The sequence below is a fragment of the Hemiscyllium ocellatum genome, unplaced genomic scaffold, assembly GCF_020745735.1.
Source record: "Hemiscyllium ocellatum isolate sHemOce1 unplaced genomic scaffold, sHemOce1.pat.X.cur. scaffold_607_pat_ctg1, whole genome shotgun sequence".
NCBI lineage: Eukaryota > Metazoa > Chordata > Chondrichthyes > Orectolobiformes > Hemiscylliidae > Hemiscyllium > Hemiscyllium ocellatum.
In genome coordinates this window covers 278,091-304,649 of record NW_026869131.1, presented here as the reverse complement: position 1 = coordinate 304,649, position 26,559 = coordinate 278,091, and the positions used below count along the sequence as shown (strand labels likewise).

General features: G+C 53.7%; 1 protein-coding gene across 1 annotated transcript in view; it reads left to right on the top strand.

Moving 5' to 3' along the window:
• The window catches only part of LOC132814008 (zinc finger CCCH domain-containing protein 13-like), a 34,684-nt gene extending 8,822 nt beyond the window's left edge, over positions 1-25,862 (top strand). The window contains exons 3-5 of the mRNA XM_060823330.1: positions 2,018-2,078; positions 2,367-2,408; positions 25,723-25,862. The gene's annotated coding sequence lies outside the window, so the exon portion shown is untranslated. The remainder of the gene's footprint in view (positions 1-2,017; positions 2,079-2,366; positions 2,409-25,722) is intronic.
• The last annotated feature ends 697 nt before the right edge of the window (positions 25,863-26,559 follow it).

Here is a 26,559-nt window from a genome sequence, read left to right as displayed (position 1 = left end):
GGAGGTATTTCCCGTCTAGAGGGAGGGTATTTATCTTCGAGAGGGAGGAGGTATTTCCCGTCTAGAGGGAGGGTATTTATCTTCGAGAGGGAGGAGGTATTTCCCGTCTAGAGGGAGGGTATTTATCTTCGAGAGGGAGGAGGTATTTCCTGTCCTGAGGGAGAGTATTTATCTTCAAGAGGGAGGGGGGATTTCCCGTCTAGAGGGAGGGTATTTATCTTCGAGAGGAAGGAGGTATTTCCTGTCCTGAGGGAGGGTAATTATCTTCGAGAGGGAGGGGGGATTTCCAGTCCAGGGGGAGGGTATTTATCTTCTAGAGGGAGGAGGTATTTCCCGTCTAGAGGGAGGGTAATTATCTTCGAGAGGGAGGAGGTATTTCCCGTCTAGAGGGAGGGTATTTCCTTTCGAGAGGGAGGGGTATTTCCTGTCCAGAGGGAGGGTATTTAACTTCTAGAGGAAGGGGGTATTTCCTGTCCATGGGGAGGGTATTTATCTTCGAGAGGGAGGAGGTATTTCCTTTCGAGAGGGAGGGGTATTTCCTGTCCAGAGGGAGGGTATTTATCTTCCAGAGGGAGGGGGTATTTCCCATCTAGAGGGAGGGTATTTATCTTCGAGAGGGAGGGGGTACTCCCCGTCCAGAGGGAGAGTATTTACCTTCTAGAGGAAGGAGGTATTTCCCGTCTAGAGGGAGGGTATTTAACTTCTAGAGGGAGGGGTATTTCCTGTCCAGAGGGAGAGTATTTACCTTCTAGAGGAAGGAGGTATTTCCCGTCTAGAGGGAGGGTATTTAACTTCTAGAGGGAGGGGTATTTCCTGTCCAGAGGGAGGGTATTTATCTTCGAGAGGGAGGGGGTATTTCCCATCCAGAGAGAGGTGGGGGGGGGGGTGGTGGGGGTGAGGAAGGGGGCAGTGGGAACTGGCCAGGCGCTCTGAGGGGAATCGGAGGTTAGCTCTGTGGGTGGAGGGGGAAGAGGGGTGAGTCCATTCTGGGTTGGTGGGGGGAGGGCCAGGAGGGGGTGGGGGGGAATTGGGAAGGGGGAGAGAGAGAGACTCAGGCTGTGCCCTTGGGCCGATCAGAGTAAAGGCATCGCCCTTTTCGAACAGAGACGAGGATAAAACTCAATGGGCCGAATGGTCTAATACCCTGCTCCCAGTGATCCCTGGGTGAGAGAGAGAGAGGGGGGGGGGAAATCAGCCAGGGTTCCTGCTCCTGATCACTGCCCAGTGATCCCTGGGTTAGAGAGAGAGAGAGAGAGGGGAAATCAGCCAGGGTTCCTGCTCCTGATCACTGCCCAGTGATCCCTGGGTTAGAGAGAGAGAGAGAGAGAGAGAGGGGAAATCAGCCAGGGTTCCTGCTCCTGATCACTGCCCAGTGATCCCTGGGTTAGAGAGAGAGAGAGAGAGAGAGAGAGGGGAAATCAGCCAGGGTTCCTGCTCCTGATCACTGCCCAGTGATCCTTGGGTTAGAGAGAGAGAGGGGGGAAATCAGCCAGGGTTCCTGCTCCTGATCACTGCCCAGTGATCCCTGGGTTAGAGAGAGAGAGAGAGAGGGGAAATCAGCCAGGGTTCCTGCTCCTGATCACTGCCCAGTGATCCCTGGGTTAGAGAGAGAGAGAGGCGGGGGAAATCAGCCAGGGTTCCTGCTCCTGATCACTGCCCAGTGATCCCTGGGTTAGAGAGAGAGAGAGAGAGGGGGGAAATCAGCCAGGGTTCCTGCTCCTGATCACTGCCCAGTGATCCCTGGGTTAGAGAGAGAGAGAGAGAGAGAGAGGGGAAATCAGCCAGGGTTCCTGCTCCTGATCACTGCCCAGTGATCCCGGGGTTAGAGAGAGAGAGAGGGGGGGAAATCAGCCAGGGTTCCTGCTCCTGATCACTGCCCAGTGATCCCTGGGTTGGAGGGGTGGAGGAGGTGCCTGTTGTGGGTTTGTAGTGAGCTGGGGGACAGAGTGAAGGGTAGGGACAGAGCCCGGTGTCTGTGCTCGATGCGTATTAACGACTGGCTCTACCTTCCCAACAGTTCTACTCGAAACTGAGAAATACAGCATCGTCTTGCAAATATAAGATCCAGCAAGTGAAAAGTGAGTAACAGGGGTATCCCATCTCCATCTCTATCTCTCTCTCTCTCCCCCAGTGAGGGGTCAGTCCCCACGGGGAGAGCTGTCTCCCCCCTCTCTCTCCCCTAGCGAGGGGTCAGTCCCCACGGGGAGAGCTGTCTCCCCCCTCTCTCTCCCCTAGCGAGGGGTCAGTCCCCACGGGGAGAGCTGTCTCCCCCCTCTCTCTCCCCTAGCGAGGGGTCAGTCCCCACGGGGAGGGTATGGATTATTTGGGAGATGTGGAATGAGCTGTGTTTGTTTTAATGGTTGCAGGTAAATCCTATTTGGAAGTGGCTGGGCCGGCTGTCCCCTGCAGTGAGTATTCAACCGCTTACTCCCCTCAGTAACAGGCCCCCAGCGAGGGGTCTGTATCCCAGACACGCAGGCTGAGTCTGGGGTCCTGCCCAGAAAGGGTCCCACCGCTGTACCCTCGCTGACAACAGCCCCCTGTGACTGTACCGTAGCTGACAACAGCCCCCTGTGACTGTACCGTAGCTGACAACAGCACCGTGTAACTGTACCGTAGCTGACAACAGCACCGTGTAACTGTACCGTAGCTGACAACAGCTCCCCTGTAACTGTACCGTAGCTGACAACAGCCCCCCTGTAACTGTACCGTAGCTGACAACAGCCCCCGAGTAACTGTACCGTAGCTGACAAAAGCCCCCTGTAACTGTACCGTAGCTGACAAAAGCCCCCCTGTAACTGTACCGTAGCTGACAACAGCTCCCTGTAACTGTACCGTAGCTGACAACAGCCCCCGAGTAACTGTACCGTAGCTGACAAAAGCCCCCTGTAATATACCCCAGCTGACAACAGCTCCCTGTAACTGTACCGTAGCTGACAACAGCCCCCTGTAACTGTACCGTAGCTGACAGGAGCTCCCTGTAACTGTACCGTAGCTGACAAACGCCCCCCTGTAACTGTACCGTAGCTGACAACAGCCCCCCTGTAACTGTACCGTAGCTGACAAAAGCCCCGTGTAACTGTACCATCGCTGACCAAAGCTGCCTGTAACGGTACCGTAGCTGACAAAAGCCCGCTGTAACTGTACCGTAGCTGACAACAGCCCCCCTGTAACTGTACTGTAGCTGACAACAGCTCGCTGTAACTGTACCGTAGCTGACTGAAGCCCCGTGTAACTGTACCGTAGCTGACAACAGCCCCCTGTAACTGTACCGTAGCTGACAAACGCCCCCTGTAACTGTACCGTAGCTGACAACAGCACCCTGTAACTGTACCGTAGCTGACAAAAGCCCCCTGTAACTGTACCGTAGCTGACAACAGCCCCCCTGTAACTGTACCGTAGCTGACAACAATCCCCGTGTAACTGTACCGTAGCTGACAACAGCCCCCCTGCAACTGTACCGTAGCTGACAACAGCCCCCTGTAACTGTACCGTAGCTGACAACAGCTCGCTGTAACTGTACCGTAGCTGACAACAGCTCCCTGTAACTGTAACGTAGCTGACAGAAGCTCCCTGTAACGGTACCGTAGCTGACAAAAGCCCCGTGTAACTGTACCGTAGCTGACAGAAGCTCCCTGTAACTGTACCGTAGCTGACAAACGCCCCGTGTAACTGTACCGTAGCTGACAAAAGACCCCCTGTAACTGTACCGTAGCTGACAAAAGCCCCCTGTCACTGTACCGTAGCTGACAACAGCCTCCTGTAACTGTACCGTAGCTGACAACAGCCCCCTGTAACTGTACCGTAGCTGACAACTCCCTGTAACTGTACCGTAGCTGACAACAATCCCCGTGTAACTGTACCGTAGCTGACAACAGCCCCCCTGTAACTGTACCGTAGCTGACAACAGCCCCCTGTAACTGTACCGTAGCTGACAACAGCTCGCTGTAACTGTACCGTAGCTGACAACAGCTCCCTGTAACTGTAACGTAGCTGACAGAAGCTCCCTGTCACTGTACCGTAGCTGACAACAGCCTCCTGTAACTGTACCGTAGCTGACAACAGCCCCCTGTAACTGTACCGTAGCTGACAACTCCCTGTAACTGTACCGTAGCTGACAACAATCCCCGTGTAACTGTACCGTAGCTGACAACAGCCCCCCTGTAACTGTACCGTAGCTGACAACAGCCCCCTGTAACTGTACCGTAGCTGACAACAGCTCCCTGTAACTGTACCGTAGCTGACAAAAGCCCCGTGTAACTGTACCGTAGCTGACAAAAGACCCCCTGTAACTGTACCGTAGCTGACAAACGCCCCATGTAACTGTACCGTAGCTGACAAAAGCCCCCCTGTAACTGTACCGTAGCTGACAACAGCCCCCCTGTAACTGTACCGTAGCTGACAACAGCCCCCCTGTAACTGTACCGTAGCTGACAACAGCCCCCCTGTAACTGTACCGTAGCTGACAACAGCCCCCCTGTAACTGTACCGTAGCTGACAAAAGCCCCCCTGTAACTGTACCGTAGCTGACAACAGCCCGCTGTAACTGTACCGTAGCTGACAACAGGCCCCTGTAACTGTACCGTAGCTGACAACAGCCCCCCGTAACTGTACCGTAGCTGACAACAGCCCGCTGTAACTGTACCGTAGCTGACAACAGGCCCCTGTAACTGTATCGTAGCTGACAACAGCTGCCTGTAACTGTACAGTAGCTGACAACAGGCCCCTGTAACAGTACCGAGGCTGACAAAAGCCCCCTGTAACTGTACCGTAGCTGACAGAAGCCCCGTGTAACTGTACCGTAGCTAACAAAAGCCCCGTGTAACTGTACCGTAGCTGACAACAGCTCCCTGTAACTGTACCGTAGCTGACAAAAGCCCCGTGTAACTGTACCGTCGCTGACAAAAGCTGCCTGTAACTGTACCGTAGCTGACAAAAGCCCCGTGTAACTGTACCGTAGCTGACTGAAGCCCCGTGTAACTGTACCGCAGCTGACAACAGCCCCCTGTAATGTACCCCAGCTGACAACAGCCCCCTGTAACTGTACCGTAGCTGACAACAGCCCCCTGTAACTGAACCGTAGCTGACAACAGCTCCCTGTAACTGTACCGTAGCTGACAAACGCCCCCGTGTAACTGTACCGTAGCTGACAAAAGCCCCCTGTAACTGTACCGTAGCTGACAACAGGCCCCTGTAACTGTACCGTAGCTGACAAAAGCCCCGTGTAACTGTACCGTAGCTGACAACAGCCCCCTGTAACTGTACCGTAGCTGACAACAGCTCCCTGTAACTGTACCGTAGCTGACAAAAGCACCGTGTTACTGTACCGTAGTTGACAACAGCCCCCTCTAACTGTACCGTAGCTGACAAAAGCCACGTGTAACTGTACCATAGCTGACAACAGCTCCCTGTAACTGTACCGTAGCTGACAAAAGCCCCCCTGTAACTGTACCGTAGCTGACAACAGCCCCGTGTAACTATACCGTAGCTGACAAAAGCTCCCTGTAACTGTACCGTAGCTGACAACAGCTCCCTGTAACTGTACCGTCGCTGACAAAAGCTCCCTGTAACTGTACCCCAGCTGACAACAGCTCCCCGTAACTGTACCGTAGCTGACAACAGCCCCCCTGTAACTGTACCGTAGCTGACAACAGCCCCCTATAACTGTGCCGTAGCTGACAACAGCCCCCCTGTAACTGTACCGTAGCTGACAACAGCCCCCTGTAACTGAACCGTAGCTGACAACTCCCTGTAACTGTACCGTAGCTGACAGAAGCTCCCTGTAACTGTACCGTAGCTGACAAACGCCCCCTGAAACTGTACCGTAGCTGACAAAAGCCCCCCTGTAACTGTACCGTAGCTGACAACAGCTCCCTTTAACTGTACCGTAGCTGACAGAAGCCCCCTGTAACTGTACCGTAGCTGACAACATCCCCCTGTCATTGTACCGTAGCTGACAACATCCCCCTGTAACTGTACCGTAGCTGACAAAAGCCCCCTGTAACTGTACCGTAGCTGATAACAGGCCTGTGTAACTGTACCGTAGCTGACAACAGCTCCCTGTAACTGTACCGTAGCTGACAAAAACCCCTTGGTACTGTACCGTAGCTGACAGAAGCCCCCTGTAACTTTACCGAAGCTGACAACAGCCCCCTGTAACTGTACCGTAGCTGACAACAGCCCCCCTGTAACTGTACCATAGCTGACAAAAGCTCCCTGTAACTGTACCGTAGCTGACAAAAGCCCCCCTGTAACTGTACCGTAGCTGACAACAGCCCCGTGTAACTATACCGTAGCTGACAAAAGCTCCCTGTAACTGTACCGTAGCTGACAAAAGCTCCCTGTAACTGTACCCCAGCTGACAACAGCTCCCTGTAACTGTACCGTAGCTGACAACAGTCCCCCTGTAACTGTACCGTAGCTGACAACAGCCCCCTGTAACTGTACCGTAGCTGACAACAGCCCCCTGTAACTGTACCGTAGCTGACAACAGCCCCCTGTAACTGAACCGTAGCTGACAACTCCCTGTAACTGTACCGTAGCTGACAGAAGCTCCCTGTAACTGTACCGTAGCTGACAAACGCCCCCTGTAACTTTACCGAAGCTGACAACAGCCCCGTGTAACTGTACCGTAGCTGACAGAAGCCCCGTGTAACTGTACCGTAGCTGACAGAAGCCCCCTGTAACTGTACCGTAGCTGACAACAGCCCCCTGTAACTGTACCGTAGCTGACAACAGCCCCCTGTAACTGTACCGTAGCTGACAACAGGCCCCTGTAACTGTACCGTAGCTGACAGAAGCTCCCTGTAACTGTACCGTAGCTGACAACAGGCCCCTGTAACTGTACCGTAGCTGACAACAGCTCCCTGTAACTGTACCGTAGCTGACAAAAGCACCGTGTTACTGTACCGTAGTTGACAACAGCCCCCTCTAACTGTACCGTAGCTGACAAAAGCCCCCCTGTAACTGTACCGTAGCTGACAACAGCCCCGTGTAACTATACCGTAGCTGACAAAAGCTCCCTGTAACTGTACCGTAGCTGACAAAAGCTCCCTGTAACTGTACCCCAGCTGACAACAGCTCCCTGTAACTGTACCGTAGCTGACAACAGCCCCCCTGTAACTGTACCGTAGCTGACAACAGCCCCCTGTAACTGTACCGTAGCTGACAACAGCCCCCTGTAACTGAACCGTAGCTGACAACTCCCTGTAACTGTACCGTAGCTGACAGAAGCTCCCTGTAACTGTACCGTAGCTGACAAACGCCCCCTGTAACTGTACCGTAGCTGACAACAGCTCCCTGTAACTGTACCGTAGCTGACAGAAGCCCCCTGTAACTGTACCGTAGCTGACAGAAGCCCCCTGTAACTGTACCGTAGCTGACAACATCCCCCTGTAACTGTACCGTAGCTGACAACAGCCCCCTGTAACTGTACCGTAGCTGACAACAGCCCCCTGTAACTGTACCGTAGCTGACAACAGCCCCCTGTAACTGTACCGTAGCTGACAACAGCCCCCTGTAACTACCGTAGCTGACAACAGCCCCCTGTAACTGTACCGTAGCTGACAACAGCCCCCTGTAACTGTACCGTAGCTGACAACAGCCCCCTGTAACTGTACCGTAGCTGACAACAGCCCCCCTGCAACTGTACCGTAGCTGACAAAAGCCCCCTGTAACTGTACCGTAGCTGATAACAGGGCTGTGTAACTGTACCGTAGCTGACAACAGCTCCCTGTAACTGTACCGTAGCTGACAAAAGCCCCTTGGTACTGTACCGTAGCTGACAGAAGCCCCCTGTAACTTTACCGTAGCTGACAACAGCCCCCTGTAACTGTACCGTAGCTGACAACAGCCCCCTGTAACTGTACCGTAGCTGACAACAGCCCCCCTGTAACTGTACCGTAGCTGACAAAAGCCCCCTGTAACTGTACCGTAGCTGATAACAGCTCCCTGTAACTGTACCGTAGCTGACAACAGCCCCCTGTAACTGTACCGTAGCTGACAGAAGCTCCCTGTAACTGTACCGTAGCTGACAAAAGCCCCCTGTAACTGTACCGTCGCTGACAACAGCTCCCTGTAACTGTACCGTAGCTGACAGAAGCCCCCTGTAACTGTACCGTAGCTGACAACATCCCCCTGTAACTGTACCGTAGCTGACAACAGCCCCCTGTAACTGTACCGTAGCTGACAACAGCCCCCTGTAACTGTACCGTAGCTGACAACAGCCCCCTGTAACTGTACCGTAGCTGACAACAGCCCCCCTGCAACTGTACCGTAGCTGACAAAAGCCCCCTGTAACTGTACCGTAGCTGATAACAGGGCTGTGTAACTGTACCGTAGCTGACAACAGCTCCCTGTTACTGTACCGTAGCTGACAACAGCCCCCCTGTAACTGTACCGTAGCTGATAACAGGCCTGTGTAACTGTACCGTAGCTGACAACAGCCCCCTGTAACTGTACCGTAGCTGACAGAAGCTCCCTGTAACTGTACCGTAGCTGACAAAAGCCCCCTGTAACTGTACCGTCGCTGACAACAGCTCCCTGTAACTGTACCGTAGCTGACAGAAGCCCCCTGTAACTGTACCGTAGCTGACAACATCCCCCTGTAACTGTACCGTAGCTGACAACAGCCCCCTGTAACTGTACCGTAGCTGACAACAGCCCCCTGTAACTGTACCGTAGCTGACAACATCCCCCTGTAACTGTACCGTAGCTGACAACAGCCCCCTGTAACTGTACCGTAGCTGACAACAGCCCCCTGTAACTGTACCGTAGCTGACAACAGCCCCCCTGCAACTGTACCGTAGCTGACAAAAGCCCCCTGTAACTGTACCGTAGCTGATAACAGGGCTGTGTAACTGTACCGTAGCTGACAACAGCTCCCTGTAACTGTACCGTAGCTGACAAAAGCCCCTTGGTACTGTACCGTAGCTGACAGAAGCCCCCTGTAACTTTACCGAAGCTGACAACAGCCCCCTGTAACTGTACCGTAGCTGACAACAGCCCCCTGTAACTGTACCGTAGCTGACAACAGCCCCCCTGTAACTGTACCGTAGCTGACAAAAGCCCCCTGTAACTGTACCGTAGCTGATAACAGGCCTGTGTAACTGTACCGTAGCTGACAACAGCCCCCTGTAACTGTACCGTAGCTGACAGAAGCTCCCTGTAACTGTACCGTAGCTGACAAAAGCCCCCTGTAACTTTACCGAAGCTGACAACAGCCCCCTGTAACTGTACCGTAGCTGACAGAAGCCCCCTGTAACTGTACCGTAGCTGACAAAAGCCCCCTGTAACTGTACCGTCGCTGACAAAAGCCCCCTGTAACTGTACCGTAGCTGACGACAGCCCCCTGTAACTGTACCGTAGCTGACAACAGCCCCCGTGTAACTGTACCGTCGCTGACAACAGATCCCTGTCACTGTACCGTAGCTGACAAAAGCTCCCCTGTAACTGTACCGTAGCTGACAAAAGCCCCCCTGTAACTGTACCGTAGCTGACAACAGCCCGCTGTAACTGTACCGTAGCTGACAACAGGCCCCTGTAACTGTACCGTAGCTGACAACAGCTCCCTGTAACTGTACCGTAGCTGACAACAGCTCCCTGTAACTGTACCGTAGCTGACAACAGGCCCCTGTAACTGTACCGTAGCTGACAGAAGCCCCGTGTAACTGTACCGTAGCTGACAACAGCCCCCTGTAACTGTACCGTAGCTGACAACAGCTCCCTGTAACTGTACCGTAGCTGACAAAAGCACCGTGTTACTGTACCGTAGTTGACAACAGCCCCTTCTAACTGTACCGTAGCTGACAAAAGCCACGTGTAACTGTACCATAGCTGACAACAGCTCCCTGTAACTGTACCGTAGCTGACAAAAGCCCCGTGTAACTGTACCGTAGCTGACAAAAGCTGCCTGTAACTGTACCGTAGCTGACAAAAGCTGCCTGTAACTGTACCGTAGCTGACTGAAGCCCCCGTGTAACTGTACCGTAGCTGACAAAAGCTGCCTGTAACTGTACCGTAGCTGACTGAAGCCCCGTGTAACTGTACCGTAGCTGACTGAAGCCCCGTGTAACTGTACCGTAGCTGACTGAAGCCCCGTGTAACTGTACCGTAGCTGACAACAGCCCCGTGTAACTATACCGTAGCTGACAAAAGCCCCCCTGTAACTGTACCGTAGCTGACAAAAGCTCCCTGTAACTGTACTATAGCTGACAAAATCCCGTGTAACTGTACTGAGCTGACTAAAGCCCCTGTAACTGTACCGCAGCTGACAAAAGCCCCGTGTAACTGTACCATAGCTGACAAACGCCCCCCCGTTACTGTACCGTAGCTGACAAAAGCCCCGTGTAACTGTACCGTAGCTGACAAAAGCCCCCTGTAACTGTACCGTAGCTGACAACAGCCCCCCTGTAACTGTACCGTAGCTGACAACAGCCCCCCTGTAACTGTACCGTAGCTGACAAAAGCTCCCTGTAACGGTACCGTAGCTGACAAACGCCCCCTGTAACGGTACCGTAGCTGACAACAGCTCCCTGTAACGGTACCGTAGCTGACAACAGCTCCCTGTAACTGTACCGTAGCTGACAAAAGCTCCCTGTAACTGTACCGTAGCTGACAAAAGTCCCCTGTAACTGTACCGTAGCTGACAAAAGCCCCCTGTAACTATACCGTAGCTGACAACAGCCCCCTGTAACTGTACCGTAGCTGACAAACGCCCCCTGTAACTGTACCGTAGCTGACAACAGGCCCCTGTAATTGTACCGTAGCTGACAACAGCTCCCTGAAACTGTACCGGAGCTAGCAAAAGCCCCGTGTAACTGTACCGTAGCTAACAAAAGCCCCGTGTAACTGTACCGTAGCTGACAACAGCCCCCCTGTAACTGTACCGTAGCTCACAGAAGCTCCCTGTAACTGTACCGTAGCTCACAGAAGCCCTGTGTAACTGTACCGTAGCTGACAAAAGCCCCCTGTAACTGTACCGTAGCTGACAACAGCTCCCTGTAACTGTACCGTAGCTGACAAAAGCACCATATTACTGTACCGTAGCTGACAAAAGCCCCCTGTAACTGTACAGTAGCTGACAAAAGCCCCGTGTAACTGTACAGTAGCTGACAAAAGCCCCGTGTAACTGTACCGTCGCTGACAAAAGCCCCCGTGTAACTGTACCGTAGCTGACAACAGCCCCCGTGTAACTGTATCGTAGCTGACAACAGCTCCCTGTAACTGTACCGTAGCTGACTGAAGCCCTGTGTAACTGTACCATAGCTGACAGAAGCCCCGTGTAACTGTACCGTAGCTGACAAACGCCCCGTGTAACTGTACCGTAGCTGACAAACGCCCCGTGTAACTATACCGTAGCTGACAAAAGCCCCCCTGTAACTGTACCGTAGCTGACAAAAGCTCCCTGTAACTGTACTGTAGCTGACAACAGGCCCCTGTCACTGTACCGTAGCTGACAACAGCTCCCTGTCACTGTACCGTAGCTGACAACAGGCCCCTGTAACTGTACCGTAGCTGACAGAAGCCCCGTGTAACTGTACCGTAGCTGACAACAGCCCCCTGTAACTGTACCGTAGCTGACAACAGCTCCCTGTAACTATACCGTAGCTGACAAAAGCACCGTGTTACTGTACCGTAGTTGACAACAGCCCCTTCTAACTGTACCGTAGCTGACAAAAGCCACGTGTAACTGTACCATAGCTGACAACAGCTCCCTGTAACTGTACCGTAGCTGACAACAGCTCCCTGTAACTGTACCGTAGCTGACAACAGCCCCCGTGTAACTGTACCGTCGCTGACAGAAGCCCCCTGTAACTGTACCGTAGCTGACAACATCCCCCTGTAACTGTACCGTAGCTGACAAAAGCTCCCTGTCACTGTACCGTAGCTGACAACAGCTCCCTGTAACTGTACCGTAGCTGACAACAGCCCCCTGTAACTGTACCGTAGCTGACAACATCCCTCTGTAACTGTACCGTAGCTGACAACAGCCCCCTGTAACTGTACCGTAGCTGACAACAGCCCCCCTGCAACTGTACCGTAGCTGACAAAAGCCCCCTGTAACTGTACCGTAGCTGATAACAGGGCTGTGTAACTGTACCGTAGCTGACAACAGCTCCCTGTAACTGTACCGTAGCTGACAAAAGCCCCTTGGTACTGTACCGTAGCTGACAGAAGCCCCCTGTAACTTTACCGAAGCTGACAACAGCCCCCGTAACTGTACCGTAGCTGACAACAGCCCCCTGTAACTGTACCGTAGCTGACAACAGCCCCCCTGTAACTGTACCGTAGCTGACAAAAGCCCCCTGTAACTGTACCGTAGCTGATAACAGGCCTGTGTAACTGTACCGTAGCTGACAACAGCCCCCTGTAACTGTACCGTAGCTGACAGAAGCCCCCTGTAACTGTACAGTAGCTGACAACAGCCCCCTGTAACTGTACCGTAGCTGACAACAGCCCCCGTGTCACTGTACCGTCGCTGACAACAACCCCGTCACTGTACCGTAGCTGACAACAGCCCCCCTGTAACTGTACCGTAGCTGACAACAGCCCCCCTGTCACTGTACCGTAGCTGACAAAAGCCCCCCTGTAACTGTACCGTAGCTGACAACAGCCCGCTGTAACTGTACCGTAGCTGACAACAGCCCCCTGTAACTGTACCGTAGCTGACAACAGCCCCCTGTAACTGTACCGTAGCTGACAACAGCTCCCTGTAACTGTACCGTAGCTGACAAAAGCACCGTGTTACTGTACCGTAGTTGACAACAGCCCCTTCTAACTGTACCGTAGCTGACTAAAGCCACGTGTAACTGTACCATAGCTGACAACAGCTCCCTGTAACTGTACCGTAGCTGACAAAAGCCCCGTGTAACTGTACCGTCGCTGACAAAAGCTGCCTGTAACTGTACCGTAGCTGACAAAAGCCCCCCTGTAACTGTACCGTAGCTGACAACAGCCCCCGTGTAACTGTACCGTAGCTGACAAAAGCTGCCTGTAACTGTACCGTAGCTGACTGAAGCCCCGTGTAACTGTACCGTAGCTGACAACAGCCCCGTGTAACTATACCGTAGCTGACAAAAGCCCCCCTGTAACTGTACCGTAGCTGACAAAAGCTCCCTGTAACTGTACTATAGCTGACAAAATCCCGTGTAACTGTACTGAGCTGACAAAAGCCCCTGTAACTGTACCGCAGCTGACAAAAGCCCCGTGTAACTGTACCATAGCTGACAAACGCCCCCCCGTTACTGTACCGTAGCTGACAGAAGCCCCGTGTAACTGTACCGTAGCTGACAACAGCCCCACTGTAACTGTACCGTAGCTGAAAACAGCCCCCCTGTAACGGTACCGTAGCTGACAAACGCCCCCTGTAACGGTACCGTAGCTGACAACAGCTCCCTGTAACGGTACCGTAGCTGACAACAGCTCCCTGTAACTGTACCGTAGCTGACAAAAGCTCCCTGTAACTGTACCGTAGCTGACAAAAGTCCCCTGTAACTGTAACGTAGCTGACAACAGTTCCCTGTAACTCTACCGTAGGTGAAAACAGCTCCCTGTAACTGTACCGTAGCTGACAAAAGCCCCCTGTAACTATACCGTAGCTGACAACAGCCCCCTGTAACTGTACCGTAGCTGACAAACGCCCCCTGTAACTGTACCGTAGCTGACAACAGGCCCCTGTAATTGTACCGTAGCTGACAACAGCTCCCTGAAACTGTACCGGAGCTAGCAAAAGCCCCGTGTAACTGTACCGTAGCTAACAAAAGCCCCGTGTAACTGTACCGTAGCTGACAACAGCCCCCCTGTAACTGTACCGTAGCTCACAGAAGCTCCCTGTAACTGTACCGTAGCTCACAGAAGCCCTGTGTAACTGTACCGTAGCTGACAAAAGCCCCCTGTAACTGTACCGTAGCTGACAACAGCTCCCTGTAACTGTACCGTAGCTGACAAAAGCCCCCTGTAACTGTACAGTAGCTGACAAAAGCCCCGTGTAACTGTACAGTAGCTGACAAAAGCCCCGTGTAACTGTACCGTCGCTGACAAAAGCCCCCTGTAACTGTACCGTAGCTGACAACAGCCCCCGTGTAACTGTATCGTAGCTGACAACAGCTCCCTGTAACTGTACCGTAGCTGACTGAAGCCCTGTGTAACTGTACCATAGCTGACAGAAGCCCCGTGTAACTGTACCGTAGCTGACAAACGCCCCGTGTAACTGTACCGTAGCTGACAAACGCCCCGTGTAACTATACCGTAGCTGACAAAAGCCCCCCTGTAACTGTACCGTAGCTGACAAAAGCTCCCTGTAACTGTACTGTAGCTGACAAAATCCCGTGTAACTGTACCGTAGCTGACAACAGCCCCCTGTAACTGTACCGTAGCTGACATCAGCCCCCCTGTAACTGTACCGTAGCTGACAACAGCCCCCTGTAACTGTACCGTCGCTGACAACAGCCCCCTGTAACTGTACCGTCGCTGACAACAGATCCCTGTCACTGTACCGTAGCTGACAAAAGCCCCCCTGTAACTGTACCGTAGCTGACAAAAGCCCCCCTGTAACTGTACCGTAGCTGACAACAGCCCGCTGTAACTGTACCGTAGCTGACAACAGCTCCCTGTAACTGTACCGTAGCTGACAAAAGCACCGTGTTACTGTACCGTAGTTGACAACAGCCCCTTCTAACTGTACCGTAGCTGACAAAAGCCACGTGTAACTGTACCATAGCTGACAACAGCTCCCTGTAACTGTACCGTAGCTGACAAAAGCCCCGTGTAACTGTACCGTCGCCGACAAAAGCTGCCTGTAACTGTACCGTAGCTGACAAAAGCCCCCCTGTAACTGTACCGTAGCTGACAACAGCCCCCGTGTAACTGTACCGTAGCTGACAAAAGCTGCCTGTAACTGTACCGTAGCTGACTGAAGCCCCGTGTAACTGTACCGTAGCTGACTGAAGCCCCGTGTAACTGTACCGTAGCTGACAACAGCCCCGTGTAACTATACCGTAGCTGACAAAAGCCCCCCTGTAACTGTACCGTAGCTGACAAAAGCTCCCTGTAACTGTACTATAGCTGACAAAATCCCGTGTAACTGTACTGAGCTGACTAAAGCCCCTGTAACTGTACCGCAGCTGACAAAAGCCCCGTGTAACTGTACCATAGCTGACAAACGCCCCCCCGTTACTGTACCGTAGCTGACAAAAGCCCCGTATAACTGTACCGTAGCTGACAACAGCCCCCTGTAACTGTACCGTAGCTGACAGAAGCCCCGTGTAACTGTACCGTAGCTGACAACAGCCCCCCTGTAACTGTACCGTAGCTGACAACAGCCCCCCTGTAACTGTACCGTAGCTGACAAAAGCTCCCTGTAACTGTACCGTAGCTGACAACAGCTCCCTGTAACTGTACCGTAGCTGACAACAGCCCCCTATAACTGTACCGTAGCTGACAACAGCTCCCTGTAACGGTACCGTAGCTGACAAACGCCCCCTGTAACGGTACCGTAGCTGACAACAGCTCCCTGTAACTGTACCGTAGCTGACAAAAGCCACGTGTAACTGTACCATAGCTGACAACAGCTCCCTGTAACTGTACCGTAGCTGACAAAAGCCCCGTGTAACTGTACCGTCGCTGACAAAAGCTGCCTGTAACTGTACCGTAGCTGACAAAAGCCCCCCTGTAACTGTACCGTAGCTGACAACAGCCCCCGTGTAACTGTACCGTAGCTGACAAAAGCTGCCTGTAACTGTACCGTAGCTGACTGAAGCCCCGTGTAACTGTACCGTAGCTGACTGAAGCCCCGTGTAACTGTACCGTAGCTGACAACAGCCCCGTGTAACTATACCGTAGCTGACAAAAGCCCCCCTGTAACTGTACCGTAGCTGACAAAAGCTCCCTGTAACTGTACTATAGCTGACAAAATCCCGTGTAACTGTACTGAGCTGACTAAAGCCCCTGTAACTGTACCGCAGCTGACAAAAGCCCCGTGTAACTGTACCATAGCTGACAAAAGCCCCGTATAACTGTACCGTAGCTGACAACAGCCCCCTGTAACTGTACCGTAGCTGACAGAAGCCCCGTGTAACTGTACCGTAGCTGACAACAGCCCCCCTGTAACTGTACCGTAGCTGACAACAGCCCCCCTGTAACTGTACCGTAGCTGACAAAAGCTCCCTGTAACTGTACCGTAGCTGACAACAGCTCCCTGTAACTGTACCGTAGCTGACAACAGCCCCCTATAACTGTACCGTAGCTGACAACAGCTCCCTGTAACGGTACCGTAGCTGACAAACGCCCCCTGTAAAGGTACCGTAGCTGACAACAGCTCCCTGTAACTGTACCGTAGCTGACAACAGGCCCCTGTAACTGTACCGTAGCTGACAGAAGCCCCGTGTAACTGTACCGTAGCTGACAACAGCCCCCTGTAACTGTACCGTAGCTGACAACAGCTCCCTGTCACTGTACCGTAGCTGACAAAAGCACCGTGTTACTGTACCGTAGTTGACAACAGCCCCTTCTAACTGTACCGTAGCTGACAAAAGCCACGTGTAACTGTACCATAGCTGACAACAGCTCCCTGTAACTGTACCGTAGCTGACAAAAGCCCCGTGTAACTGTACCGTCGCTGACAAAAGCTGCCTGTAACTGTACCGTAGCTGACAAAAGCCCCCCTGTAACTGTACCGTAGCTGACAACAGCCCCCGTGTAACTGTACCGTAGCTGACAAAAGCTGCCTGTAACTGTACCGTAGCTGACAGAAGCCCCGTGTAACTGTACCGTAGCTGACTGAAGCCCCGTGTAACTGTACCGTAGCTGACAACAGCCCCGTGTAACTATACCGTAGCTGACAAAAGCCCCCCTGTAACTGTACCGTAGCTGACAAAAGCTCCCTGTAACTGTACTATAGCTGACAAAATCCCGTGTAACTGTACTGAGCTGACAAAAGCCCCTGTAACTGTACCGCAGCTGACAAAAGCCCCGTGTAACTGTACCATAGCTGACAAACGCCCCCCCTGTAACTGTACCGTAGCTGACAAAAGCCCCGTGTAACTGTACCGTAGCTGACAAAAGCCCCCTGTAACTGTACCGTAGCTGACAGAAGCCCCGTGTAACTGTACCGTAGCTGACAACAGCCCCCCTGTAACTGTACCGTAGCTGACAACAGCCCCCCTGTAACTGTACCGTAGCTGACAAAAGCTCCCTGTAACTGTACCGTAGCTGACAACAGCCCCCTATAACTGTACCGTAGCTGACAACAGCTCCCTGTAACGGTACCGTAGCTGGCAAACGCCCCCTGTAACGGTACCGTAGCTGACAAACGCCCCCTGTAACGGTACCGTAGCTGACAAACGCCCCCTGTAACGGTACCGTAGCTGACAAAAGCTCCCTGTAACTGTACCGTAGCTGACAAAAGTCCCCTGTAACTGTACCGTAGCTGACAACAGTTCCCTGTAACTCTACCGTAGGTGAAAACAGCCCCCCTGTAACTGTACCGTAGCTGACAGAAGCTCCCTGTAACTGTACCGTAGCTGACAACAGCCCCTTGTAACTGTACCGTAGCTGACAACAGGCCCCTGTAATTGTACCGTAGCTGACAACAGCTCCCTGAAACTGTACCGGAGCTAGCAAAAGCCCCGTGTAACTGTACCGTAGCTGACAGAAGCCCCGTGTAACTGTACCGTAGCTAACAATAGCCCCGTGTAACTGTACCGTAGCTGACAACAGCCCCCCTGTAACTGTACCGTAGCTCACATAAGCTCCCTGTAACTGTACCGTAGCTCACAGAAGCCCTGTGTAACTGTACCGTAGCTGACAAAAGCCCCCTGTAACTGTACCGTAGCTGACAACAGCTCCCTGTAACTGTACCGTAGCTGACAAAAGCACCATATTACTGTACCGTAGCTGACAAAAGCCCCGTGTAACTGTTCAGTAGCTGACAAAAGCCCCGTGTAACTGTACCGTAGCTGACAAAAGCCCCCTGTAACTGTACCGTAGCTGACAACAGCCCCCGTGTAACTGTATCGTAGCTGACAACAGCTCCCTGTAACTGTACCGTAGCTGACTGAAGCCCTGTGTAACTGTACCATAGCTGACAGAAGCCCCGTGTAACTGTACCGTAGCTGACAAACGCCCCGTGTAACTGTACCGTAGCTGACAACAGCCCCGTGTAACTATACCGTAGCTGACAAAAGCCCCCCTGTAACTGTACCGTAGCTGACAAAAGCTCCCTGTAACTGTACTGTAGCTGACAAAATCCCGTGTAACTGTACCGTAGCTGACAACAGCCCCCTGTAACTGTACCGTAGCTGACAAAAGCTCCCTGTAACTGTACCGTAGCTGACAAAAGCTCCGTGTAACTGTACCGTAGCTGACAAAAGCCCCCTGTAACTGTACCGTAGCTGACAACAGGCCCCTGTAACTGTACCGTAGCTGACAACAGCCCCCGTGTAACTGTACCGTAGCTGACAAAAGCCCCCTGTAACTGTACCGTAGCTGACAACAGCTCCCTGTAACTGTACCGTAGCTGACAAAAGCCCCCCTGTAACTGTACCGTAGCTGACAGAAGCTCCCTGTAACTGTACCGTAGCTGACAACAGCCCCTTGTAACTGTACCGTAGCTGACAACAGCCCCCTGTAACTGTACCGTAGCTGACAACAGCCCCCTGTAACTGTACCGTAGCTGTCAAAAGCTCCCTGTAACTGTACCGTAGCTGACAAAAGCCCCCTGTAACTGTACCGTAGCTGACAACAGCCCCCTGTAACTTTACTGTAGCTGACAATAGCCCCCAGTAACTGTACCGTAGCTGACAAAAGCCCCCCTGTAACTGTACCTTAGCTGACAACCACTCCCTGTAACTGTACCGTAGGTGAAAACAGCTCCCTGTAACTGTACCGTAGCTGACAACTGCCCCCTGTAACTATACCGTAGCTGACAACAGCCACCTGTAACTGTACCGTTGCTGACAACAGCCCCCCTGTAACTGTACCGTAGCTGACAACAGCCCCCTGTAACTGTACCGTAGCTGATAACAGGCCTGTGTAACTGTACCGTAGCTGACAACAGCTCCCTGTAACTGTACCGTAGCTGACAACAGCTCCCTGTAACTGTACCGTAGCTGACAACAGCCCCCTGTAACTGTACCGTAGCTGACAACAGCCCCGTGTAACTGTACCGTAGCTGACAACAGCTCCCTGTAACTGTACCGTAGCTGACAACAGCCCCCTGTAACTGTACCGTAGATGACAACAGCCCCCTGTATCTGTACCGTAGCTGACAAAAGCCCCCCTGTAACTGTACCGTAGCTGACAACAGCTCCCTGTAACTGTACCGTAACTGACAACAGCCACGTGTAACTGTACCGTAGCTGACAACAGCTCCCTGTAACTGTACCGTAGCTGACAACAGCCCCCTGTAACTATACCGTAGCTGACAACAGCCCCCCTGTAACTGTACCGTAGCTGACAAAAGCCCCGTGTAACTGTACCGTAGCTGACAACAGCCCCCTGTTACTGTACCGTAGCTGTCAAAAGCTCCCTGTAACTGTACCGTAGCTGACAAAAGCCCCGTGTAACTGTACCGTAGCTGACAACAGCTCCCTCTAACTGTACCGTAGCTGACAAAAGCTCCCTGTAACTGTACCGTAGCTGACAACAGCCCCCTCTAACTGTACCGTAGCTGACAAAAGCCCCCCTGTAACTGTACCGTAGCTGACAACCGCTCCCTGTAACTGTACCGTAGGTGAAAACAGCTCCCTGTAACTGTACCGTAGCTGACAACAGCCCGCTGTAACTGTACCGTAGCTGACAACAGCTCCCTGTAACTGTACCGTAGCTGACAACAGCCCCGTGTAACTGTACCGTAGCTGACAACAGCCCCCCTGTATCTGTACCGTAGCTGACAACAGCCCGCTGTAACTGTACCGTAGCTGACAACAGGCCCCTGTAACTGTACCGTAGCTGACAACAGCCCGCTGTAACTGTACCGTAGCTGACAACAGCTCCCTGTAACTGTACCGTAGCTGACAAAAGCCCCGTGTAACTGTACCGTAGCTGACAACAGCCCCCTGTAACTGTACCGTAGCTGACAACAGCCCCCCTGTAACTGTACCGTAGCTGACAACAGCCCCGTGTAACTGTACCGTAGCTGACAACAGGCCCCTGTAACTGTACCGTAGCTGACAACAGCCCGCTGTAACTGTACCGTAGCTGACAACAGCCCCCTGTAACTGTACCGTAGCTGACAAAAGCTCCCTGTAACTGTACCCCAGCTGACAACAGCTCCCTGTAACTGTACCGTAGCTGACAACAGCCCCCCTGTAACTGTACCGTAGCTGACAACAGCCCCCTGTAACTGTACCGTAGCTGACAACAGCCCGCTGTAACTGTACCGTAGCTGACAACAGGCCCCTGTAACTGTACCGTAGCTGACAACAGCCCGCTGTAACTGTACCGTAGCTGACAACAGCCCCCTGTAACTGTACCGTAGCTGACAACAGCCCGCTGTAACTGTACCGTAGCTGACAACAGCCCCCTGTAACTGTACCGTAGCTGACAACAGCCCCCTGTAACTGTACCGTAGCTGACAACAGCCCGCTGTAACTGTACCGTAGCTGACAACAGCCCCCCTGTAACTGTACCGTAGCTGACAACAGCCCGCTGTAACTGTACCGTAGCTGACAACAGGCCCCTGTAACTGTACCGTAGCTGACAACAGCCCGCTGTAACTGTACCGTAGCTGACAACAGCCCCCTGTAACTGTACCGTAGCTGACAACAGCCCGCTGTAACTGTACCGTAGCTGACAACAGCTCCCTGTAACTGTACCGTAGCTGACAGAAGCCCCCTGTAACTGTACCGTAGCTGACAACAGCCCGCTGTAACTGTACCGTAGCTGACAACAGCCCCGTGTAACTGTACCGTAGCTGACAACAGCTCCCTGTAACTGTACCGTAACTGACAATAGCTCCCTGTAACTGTACCGTAGCTGACAACAGCCCCCTGTAACTGTACCATAGATGACAACAGCCCCCTGTATCTGTACCGTAGCTGACAAAAGCCCCCCTGTAACTGTACCGTAGCTGACAACAGCTCCCTGTAACTGTACCGTAACTGACAACAGCCCCCTGTAACTATACTGTAGCTGACAACAGCTCCCTGTAACTGTACCGTAACTGACAACAGCCACGTGTAACTGTACCGTAGCTGACAACAGCTCCCTGTAACTGTACCGTAGCTGACAACAGCCCCCTCTAACTGTACCGTAGCTGACAAAAGCCCCCTTGTAACTGTACCGTAGCTGACAACCGCTCCCTGTAACTGTACCGTAGGTGAAAACAGCTCCCTGTAACTGTACCGTAGCTGACAACAGCCCGCTGTAACTGTACCGTAGCTGACAACAGCCCGCTGTAACTGTACCGTAGCTGACAACAGCCCCCTGTAACTGTACCGTAGCTGACAACAGCCCCGTGTAACTGTACCGTAGCTGACAACAGCCCCCCTGTAACTGTACCGTAGCTGACAACAGCCCGCTGTAACTGTACCGTAGCTGACAATAGGCCCCTGTAACTGTACCGTAGCTGACAACAGCCCGCTGTAACTGTACCGTAGCTGACAACAGGCCCCTGTAACTGTACCGTAGGTGAAAACAGCTCCCTGTAACTGTACTGTAGCTGACAACAGCCCCCTGTAACTGTACTGTAGCTGACAACAGCCCCCTGTAACTGTACCGTAGCTGACAACAGCCCCGTGTAACTGTACCGTAGCTGACAACAGCCCCCCTGTAACTGTACCGTAGCTGACAACAGCCCGCTGTAACTGTACCGTAGCTGACAACAGGCCCCTGTAACTGTACCGTAGCTGACAACAGCCCGCTGTAACTGTACCGTAGCTGACAACAGCCCCCTGTAACTGTACCGTAGCTGTCAAAAGCTCCCTGTAACTGTACCCCAGCTGACAACAGCTCCCTGTAACTGTACCGTAGCTGACAACAGCCCCCCTGTAACTGTACCGTAGCTGACAACAGCCCCCTGTAACTGTACCGTAGCTGACAACAGCCCGCTGTAACTGTACCGTAGCTGACAACAGCCCCCTGTAACTGTACCGTAGCTGACAACAGCCCGCTGTAACTGTACCGTAGCTGACAACAGCCCCCCTGTAACTGTACCGTAGCTGACAACAGCCCGCTGTAACTGTACCGTAGCTGACAACAGGCCCCTGTAACTGTACCGTAGCTGACAACAGCCCGCTGTAACTGTACCGTAGCTGACAACAGCCCGCTGTAACTGTACCGTAGCTGACAACAGCCCCCCTGTAACTGTACCGTAGCTGACAACAGCCCGCTGTAACTGTACCGTAGCTGACAACAGCTCCCTGTAACTGTACCGTAGCTGACAGAAGCCCCCTGTAACTGTACCGTAGCTGACAACAGCCCCGTGTAACTGTACCGTAGCTGACAACAGCTCCCTGTAACTGTACCGTAGCTGACAACAGCTCCCTGTAACTGTACCGTAACTGACAACAGCTCCCTGTAACTGTACCGTAGCTGACAACAGCCCCCTGTAACTGTACCGTAGATGACAACAGCCCCCTGTATCTGTACCGTAGCTGACAAAAGCCCCCCTGTAACTGTACCGTAGCTGACAACAGCTCCCTGTAACTGTACCGTAACTGACAACAGCCCCCGTAACTATACTGTAGCTGACAACAGCTCCCTGTAACTGTACCGTAACTGACAACAGCCACGTGTAACTGTACCGTAGCTGACAACAGCTCCCTGTAACTGTACCGTAGCTGACAACAGCCCCCTGTAACTATACCGTAGCTGACAACAGCCCCCCTGTAACTGTACCGTAGCTGACAAAAGCCCCCTGTAACTGTACCGTAGCTGACAACAGCCCCCTGTAACTGTACCGTAGCTGACAACAGCCCCCTGTTACTGTACCGTAGCTGACAACAGCCCCCTGTTACTGTACCGTAGCTGTCAAAAGCTCCCTGTAACTGTACCGTAGCTGACAAAAGCCCCGTGTAACTGTACCGTAGCTGACAACAGCCCCGTGTAACTATACCGTAGCTGACAAAAGCTCCCTGTAACTGTACCGTAGCTGACAACAGCTCCCTCTAACTGTACCGTAGCTGACAAAAGCTCCCTGTAACTGTACCGTAGCTGACAACAGCCCCCTCTAACTGTACCGTAGCTGACAAAAGCCCCCCTGTAACTGTACCGTAGCTGACAACCGCTCCCTGTAACTGTACCGTAGGTGAAAACAGCTCCCTGTAACTGTACCGTAGCTGACAACAGCCCCCTGTAACTGTGCCGTAGCTGACAACAGCCCCCTGTAACTGTACCGTAGCTGACAACAGCCCCGTGTAACTGTACCGTAGCTGACAACAGCCCCCCTGTAACTGTACCGTAGCTGACAACAGCCCGCTGTAACTGTACCGTAGCTGACAATAGGCCCCTGTAACTGTACCGTAGCTGACAACAGCCCGCTGTAACTGTACCGTAGCTGACAACAGGCCCCTGTAACTGTACCGTAGGTGAAAACAGCTCCCTGTAACTGTACCGTAGCTGACAACAGCCCGCTGTAACTGTACTGTAGCTGACAACAGCCCCCTGTAACTGTACCGTAGCTGACAACAGCCCCGTGTAACTGTACCGTAGCTGACAACAGCCCCCCTGTAACTGTACCGTAGCTGACAACAGCCCACTGTAACTGTACCGTAGCTGACAACAGCCCGCTGTAACTGTACCGTAGCTGACAACAGCCCGCTGTAACTGTACCGTAGCTGACAACAGCCCCCTGTAACTGTACCGTAGCTGACAAAAGCCCCGTGTAACTGTACCGTAGCTGACAACAGGCCCCTGTAACTGTACCGTAGCTGACAACAGCCCGCTGTAACTGTACCGTAGCTGACAACAGCCCGCTGTAACTGTACCGTAGCTGACAACAGCCCCCCTGTAACTGTACCGTAGCTGACAACAGCCCGCTGTAACTGTACCGTAGCTGACAACAGCTCCCTGTAACTGTACCGTAGCTGACAGAAGCCCCCTGTAACTGTACCGTAGCTGACAACAGCCCCGTGTAACTGTACCGTAGCTGACAACAGCTCCCTGTAACTGTACCGTAACTGACAACAGCTCCCTGTAACTGTACCGTAGCTGACAACAGCCTCCTGTAACTGTACCGTAGATGACAACAGCCCCCTGTATCTGTACCGTAGCTGACAAAAGCCCCCCTGTAACTGTACCGTAGCTGACAACAGCTCCCTGTAACTGTACCGTAACTGACAACAGCCCCCTGTAACTATACTGTAGCTGACAACAGCTCCCTGTAACTGTACCGTAACTGACAACAGCCACGTGTAACTGTACCGTAGCTGACAACAGCTCCCTGTAACTGTACCGTAGCTGACAACAGCCCCCTGTAACTATACCGTAGCTGACAACAGCCCCCCTGTAACTGTACCGTAGCTGACAAAAGCCCCGTGTAACTGTACCGTAGCTGACAACAGCCCCCTGTAACTGTACCGTAGCTGACAACAGCCCCCTGTTACTGTACCGTAGCTGACAACAGCCCCCTGTTACTGTACCGTAGCTGTCAAAAGCTCCCTGTAACTGTACCGTAGCTGACAAAAGCCCCGTGTAACTGTACCGTAGCTGACAACAGCCCCGTGTAACTATACCGTAGCTGACAAAAGCTCCCTGTAACTGTACCGTAGCTGACAACAGCTCCCTCTAACTGTACCGTAGCTGACAAAAGCTCCCTGTAACTGTACCGTAGCTGACAACAGCCCCCTCTAACTGTACCGTAGCTGACAAAAGCCCCCCTGTAACTGTACCGTAGCTGACAACCGCTCCCTGTAACTGTACCGTAGGTGAAAACAGCTCCCTGTAACTGTACCGTAGCTGACAACAGCCCGCTGTAACTGTACCGTAGCTGACAACAGCCCCCTGTAACTGTACCGTAGCTGACAACAGCCCCGTGTAACTGTACCGTAGCTGACAACAGCCCCCCTGTAACTGTACCGTAGCTGACAACAGCCCGCTGTAACTGTACCGTAGCTGACAATAGGCCCCTGTAACTGTACCGTAGCTGACAACAGCCCGCTGTAACTGTACCGTAGCTGACAACAGGCCCCTGTAACTGTACCGTAGGTGAAAACAGCTCCCTGTAACTGTACCGTAGCTGACAACAGCCCGCTGTAACTGTACCGTAGCTGACAACAGCCCCCTGTAACTGTACCGTAGCTGACAACAGCCCCGTGTAACTGTACCGTAGCTGACAACAGCCCCCCTGTAACTGTACCGTAGCTGACAACAGCCCACTGTAACTGTACCGTAGCTGACAACAGGCCCCTGTAACTGTACCGTAGCTGACAACAGCCCGCTGTAACTGTACCGTAGCTGACAACAGCCCCCTGTAACTGTACCGTAGCTGACAAAAGCCCCGTGTAACTGTACCGTAGCTGACAAAAGCCCCGTGTAACTGTACCGTAGCTGACAACAGCCCCCTGTAACTGTACCGTAGCTGACAACAGCCCCGTGTAACTGTACCGTAGCTGACAAAAGCCCCGTGTAACTGTACCGTAGCTGACAACAGCCCCCTGTAACTGTACCGTAGCTGACAACAGCCCCCTGTAACTGTACCGTAGCTGACAACAGCCCCCTGTTAATGTTGATAAGCCTCTAACTCGTCTCCCTCTCTCTCTCTCTCTCTCTCCCTCCCCCTCGAAGGCGATGGGAAAGGCCTGTTCTCCGACCTCTCCCGCTGCCTGAAGTCGGCCACGTCGCTGCTGCTCTCGCCGCTGACCCGCGCCGGCCCTGTCCCCAGGGAGGAGCCGGGACCCCCCGCCAAGACCACCAGCGTTCGCCAGTGCCCGCGCCCGGAACGGAGGAGGAAGGGGAAGAAGGAGGTGGAGGAAGAGGTGGTGGTGGAGGAGGAGGAAGGGGAAGGGGAGGCGGTCCTGGCGTCCGGCGAGGATCGCCGCAGCCTCTCCCGCTCGCAGTCGCGCTCCTGCAGCCCCCAGCGGTGCCCCCCGCAGGAGCGGGTGTGCCTGGGCGACGATGAGGACGAGGTGATGGAGGACGAAGAGGAGGAGGAAGAGGAGGAGGAGAGCTGCAGCTCGGCTACCGCCCCAGCTCCCCCTTCCCACCGGGACGGCCGCCTGGCCGCGCGGGGCCCCTGCCCCCTCCCCCCCCCCAGCCCCGCCACCAACAGCCCCCCTGGGGGGAGGCTGCGGGATTCGCCCAGCCCCTCCTACTCCAGCTCCTGCGCCGCAGCCGCCACCGCCGCGCCGGCGGCTCTGGGCATTGCCGGCGGCGCCCGCGCCCCCCGCCTGTCCCCCTCCTCGGCCTCCCCCTCCTCAGCCTCCCCCTCCTCCCCCTCCCAAGCCGGCGCCCGCTCCACCTCCTTCGCCGCCTCCTGCTCCTCGCGGGCGGGCGGCGCCGACGGCGCGGCCGGTCCCCCCTCCTTCACCTCCTCCTCCTGCGCCAGCGTCTCGCCGGCGCCCGGCCCCGCCCCCACCCCCCCGCGCTCCGCCTACCCCCGCGGCCCGGTCTGCCCGCGCCCCT